General features: G+C 42.1%; 1 protein-coding gene across 2 annotated transcripts in view; it reads right to left on the reverse strand.

Moving 5' to 3' along the window:
* The window catches only part of LOC140209684 (ceroid-lipofuscinosis neuronal protein 6 homolog), a 50,214-nt gene that overhangs the window by 43,674 nt on the left and 774 nt on the right, over window positions 1-5,766 (reverse strand). The gene's annotated exons all lie outside the window — the stretch shown is intronic.

The raw sequence follows: 5,766 nt of genomic DNA on the forward strand, positions 1-5,766 counted from the left end.
CATGTCAGAATTAGATTTTTTGTTCAATTAGGTTTCTTGAGCAATAGGCTGGTCCTGGACTTATTTCCATCTGGCATAGTTTGCATTTTGTTGTTTGATTGTTTGTGGTTTTTGTATTGCTATATTTATGCTCTATTCTTGGTTGGTGCGGCTGTAACGAAACTCAATTTCCCTCGGGATCAATAAAGTATATCTATCTATCTATCTTGTCACTGACTTATATGACGTGAAATCTATGGAGAGTTTCCGGCTCCTGACTATCATTAGAATGATTTCTCTGGTGGTCCTACGCCACCAGGTTCAGGAACGGTTATTACCCTACAATCACCAGGCCCCTGAACCAGCGTGGATAACTTCACTCAGCTCAACACTGAACTGATTCCACAATCTACAGACTCACTTTCAATGACTCCACAACTCATGTCCTGTACTGTCAGGTTCTGGAACAGTTATTACCCCTCAACCATCAGGCTCTTGAACCAAAGGAAATAACTTCACTTGCTCCATCATTGAAATGTTCCAATGGACTCACTTTCAAGGACTCTTCGTCTCATGTTCTCAATATTTATGGCTTATTTATCGGAATCAGAATCAGGTTTAACATCACCGCATGTGACGTGAAATTTGTTAACTTAGCAGCAGCAGTTCAATGCAATACATAATCTAGCAGAGAAAAAAATAATAAATAAACAAGTAAATCAATTACATATATTGAATCAAAAGCTTGCAAAACAGAAATACTGTATATTAAAAAAAGTGAGGTTGTGTTCAGATGTTCAATGTCCATTTAGGAATCGGATGTCAGAGGGGAAGAAGCTGTTCCTGAATCACTGAGCATGTGCCTTCAGGTTTCTGTACCTCCTGCCTGATGGTAACAGTGAGAAAAGGGCATGCCCTGGGTGCTGGGGGTCCTTAATAATGGATGCTGCCTTTCTGAGACACCGCTCCTTAAAGAAATCCTGGGTACTTTGTAGGCTAGTACCCAAAATGGAGCTGACTAGATTTACAACCTTCTGCAGCTTCATTTGGTCCTGTGCAGTAGCCCCTCCATACCAGACAGTGATGCAGCCTGTCAGAATGCTCTCCACGGTACATCTATAGAAGTTTTTGAGTGTATTTGTTAACATGCCAAATCTCTTCAAACTCCTAATAAAGTATAGCTGCTGTCTTTGCCTCCTTTATAACTACATCGATATGTTGGGACCAGGTTAGATCCTCAGAGATCTTGACACCCAGCAACTTGAAGCTGGTCACTCTCTCCACTTCTGATCCCTCTATGAGGATTGGTATGTGTTCCTTCGTCTTACCCTTCCTGAAGTCCACAATCAGCTCTTTCGTCTTACTGACACTGAGTGCCAGGTTGTTGCTGCGGCACCACTCCACTAGTTGGCATATCTCACTCCTGTACACCCTCTCATCACCACTTGAGATTCTACCAACAATGGTTGTATCGTCAGTAAATTTATAGATGGTATTTGAGCTATGCTTAGCCACATGGTCACGTGTAGATAGAGAGTAGAGCAGTGGGCTAAGCACACACTCCTGAGGTGCACCAGTGTTGATCGTCAGTGAGGAGGATATGTTATCACCAATCGGCACAGATTGTGGTCTTCCAGTTAAGAAGTCGAGGATCCAATTGCAGAGGGAGGTACAGAGGCCCAGGTTCTGCAACCTCTCAATCAGGATCGTGGGAATGATGGTATTAAATGCTGAGTTGTAGTCGATGAACAGCATCCTGACGTAGGTGCTTGTGTTGTCTAGGTGGTCTAAAGCTGTGTGGAGAGACATTGAGATTGCATCTGCTGTTGACCTATTGTGGCGATAGGCAAAATACAATGAGTCCAGGTCCTTGCTGAGGCAGAAGTTCAGTCTATTCATGGCCAACCTCTCAAAGCATTTCATCACTGTCAATATGAGTGCTACCGGGTGATAGTTATTAAGGCAGCCCACATTATTCTTCTTAGAAACACTGGTATAATTGTTGTTTATTATTATTATTTCTTTCTTCTTGTATTTCCAGTGTGTTGTCTTCGGCACTCAGTTGAACATCCTAATTGGGCGGCCTTGCATTGATTCTGTTATAGTTACTATTCTATATATTTATTGAGTATGCCCACATGAAAATGAATCTCAGGGTAGTATACAGTTACGTATATGTATTTTGATAATAACATTTACTTTGAACTTTATTATTTATTTTTGTTTTCCTTTACACATTATTTGTTTGCAGTTTTTGTTTATGTATAGTTTTCATAAATTAATTTATTTATTCATTGAGATACGGAATGGAATAGGCACTTCCAGCTGTGCTGCCCAGAAACCCATGATTTAATCCTAGCCTAATTACCTGACAATTTTCAACGACTAATTAACCTACCAATCAGTCGGTAGGTCTTTGGACTGTAGAAGGAAACTGGAGTATCCGGAGGAAATCCACACATCGCAGGGAGAACATTCAAATTCCTTACAGGCAGTGGCAGGAATTGAACCCGGGTCACCTGTACTGTAAAGTGTTGTGCTAACCACTACCCTACTGCGCTGCTACAATGGATTTATTGCCGATAACCACATGAACATGAATCTCAAAGTAGGGTATGGTGACAGATAACATACTTTGAGATGTTGCCTGAATTACTGAGTGTTTCCTGCATTTTATGTTAATTTATTTTCTACTTTCTGTCCCCCACCCAATAAGGATCACACACACACAGAGAAGATATTCTGGGTGAGGGAAATCTTGAGGAATGCATGCAAAAGGCTGGAGGAAATCACCAGGAGAGGCAGCATCTATGGAAGTGGAACCACAGGTGCTGCCCGACCCGCTGAGTTCCTCCACTTTGTGTGGTGCTTGAGGTGAGAAGCAAAGACTCTCTGCATCACAAACTGCAGAAAACAGCATAGAAACACAGGGTAAATGGGTTACCTTCTGACTAGTGTGTCACAAGGATTGGAAATAACATCACCACTTTGCTGACAATCAACACTGGTATATCTCAAAGATGTGTGCTGAGCCCACTGCTCCACTGTCTCTACACCCATGACTGTGTGGCTAGTCACAGCTCAAATAAATAAATAAATAAATGCATCCCTTAGTCTTGTGAGACCATGGATCTGCGCCTGGAAAGTCTTCACACTCCAGGGCACAGGCTTGGGCAAGGTTGTATGGAAGACTGGCAGTTGCCGATGCTGCAAGTCTCCCCTCTCCACGACACTGATGTTGTCCAAGAGAAGGGCATTAGGACCCATACAGCTTGGCACCAGTGTTGTCGCAGAGCAATGTGTGGTTAAGTGCCTTGCTCAAGGACACAACACGTTGTCTCGGCTGGGGCTTGAACTAACGACCTTCAGGTCGCTAGTCGAATGCCTTAACCACTTGGCCACATGCTCAAATACCATCTATAAATTTGCCAATGACACAACTATTGTTGACAGAATTTCAGATGGTGACGAGAAGACGTACAGGAGTGAGATATAGTTGAGTGGTGTCGCAGCAACAACCTTGCACTCAATATAAGACCAAAGAACTGATTGTGGATCAGAAGTGGAAAGATTGAGCAATACTGTATCAAGTTCCAGGGTGTCAACATCTCTGAGGATCTATCCTGGACTCAACATAGTGATGCAGCTACAAAGAAGGCATTGGCTTTATTTCATTACGTAAATTTGGTACGTCACCAAAGACGCTCAAAAATCTCTACAGTTGTATGGTGCAGAGCATTCTAGTTGGCTGCATCACTGTCTGGTGTTGGGGGATGGGGGTGTTACTGCACAGGATCGAAAGAAGCTGCAGGAAGTTGTGAACTCAGTCAGCTCCATCATGGGCTCTATCCTCTGTAGCATCCAAGACATCTTCAAGTAGTGATGCTTTTAAAAGGCAGCATCCATCATTATGGACCCACACCACCAAGGATATGCCCTCCTCTTGTTGCTACCATCAGGAAGGTGGTACAGGAGCCACACACTCAATGATTCAGGAACAGCTCTTCCCCTCTGCCATCTGATTTTTGAATGGACATCCAACCCATGAATACCACCTCACTATTTTTGCACTACTTATTTAATGTATCTATTTAATATATGAATAAATAGGTACTGTAATTCTTATTTTTTCTATTATTATGTATTGCAATGTACTGCTGCCACAAAGACAACAAATTTCACGATGTAGGCCAGTGATATTAAACGTGATTCTGAATAGCCGGCAGTGCTTCACGAGGATCAGGGCCGGCTCCTACACCTTTTACAATCTGTAACAATGACCTTGATGAAAGAATATGCGCAGCAATCCACACACAGTGTCTTTTTCCTCCACCATCAGATTTCTGAACAGTCCATGACCCCATGAAGCACTACCTCAGATCTCGGCTCTTAAGGTCAACTGTTTATTCATTTCCATAGATGCTGCTTGACCTCTTGAGTTCCCTCAACATGTTGTGTCTGTTGCTCTGGATTTCTATCATCTGTAGAACCTCTTGTGTTTATAACTTACTACCTAATTATTCCTTCTTTAAGCTCCATTTTACTTACCCGTAAGAAAATTAATTTCAGGGTTTTATATGGTGACATATATATACTTTGATAATAAAATTTATTTTGAATTTGCTTTATAGTAATGTTTATGACTTGCACTGTACTGATGCCACAAAACAACAAATTTCATGTTATAAGACAATGATAAGACACTGATCTGACAGGTGGGTTAGTGAGCTGTAAGGAGACGAAGAATCTATGGAAGACAGATAGGTAAATGACCATGCAAGAAATTGGAATTGGAGAATAATGTGAAAAAGGTGACCCAGTTATTACTTCACTGAAGTTTTTAAGCTGAAGAAATTTGGCACATCCTCTTTGACCCTCACCAATTTTCATTGATACACCGTACAAAACATCACGGCTTGGTATGGCAACTGCTTTGCCCGTTACTGCAGGAAACTACAGAGTTGTGGACACAGGCCAGCAAATCACGGAAATCAGCCTCCCCTCCGTGGACTCTGGTTACCCTTCTCGCTGCTTTGATAAAACAGCAGGTCCAGAAATGGGGATGAAAGACCATTCAACCTGCGACAAGTGTTAGGGGAGAATGACCATAGAACAGAGAACAGTACCCCAAGGGACAGGTCCTTTCGTCCTTGATGTTGTGTTCACCTTTAATGTTCTAATGTTTATTGGGGAAGACGTTTGTGAAGAGTAAATTGGTTTATTACATTACAGTTACAGAGAAAGTGCAGTTCAGGCAGACGACGAAGTGCAAGGCTAGGATAAGTAGATTAAGAGGTCGAGAGTCTGTCTTATCACACAAAGTTCAACAATTTTATCAATCTACTTCATCACGATCTTGCACCTTATTCTTTACCTGCACTCCACTTTCTCTGTAGGTGGTTTCAATTTACTTTGTATTGTTATTGTTTTACCTTGTTCTACCTCAGTGCACTGTGTAATGACCTGATCTGTATGCAAGAAAATCTTTCCACTGAATCTTGGTACAAGTGACAATAATAAAAGCAAAAACAATTCCAACAAGGAAAACGGTGACAGACACAAGAGATTCTGCAGATGCTGGAAATCTTGAAGAACACACACAGAATGCTGGAGCAACTCAGCAGGCGTCAGGGGAATAAACAGACGAGTTATTCGAGCGAAGACCCATTATCATCAGGTTGCGTTACCGCGTCTCTCCAGCATTTTGTGAGAGAAAGCAGTAACAGAGTGCAGAATTGAGTGTGGGAAGCGGAACGATAGGCATGCACTACCGGAGCGGTTTCAGCG

Source organism: Mobula birostris, chromosome 14 (genome assembly GCF_030028105.1).
Source record: "Mobula birostris isolate sMobBir1 chromosome 14, sMobBir1.hap1, whole genome shotgun sequence".
Taxonomy (NCBI): domain Eukaryota; kingdom Metazoa; phylum Chordata; class Chondrichthyes; order Myliobatiformes; family Myliobatidae; genus Mobula; species Mobula birostris.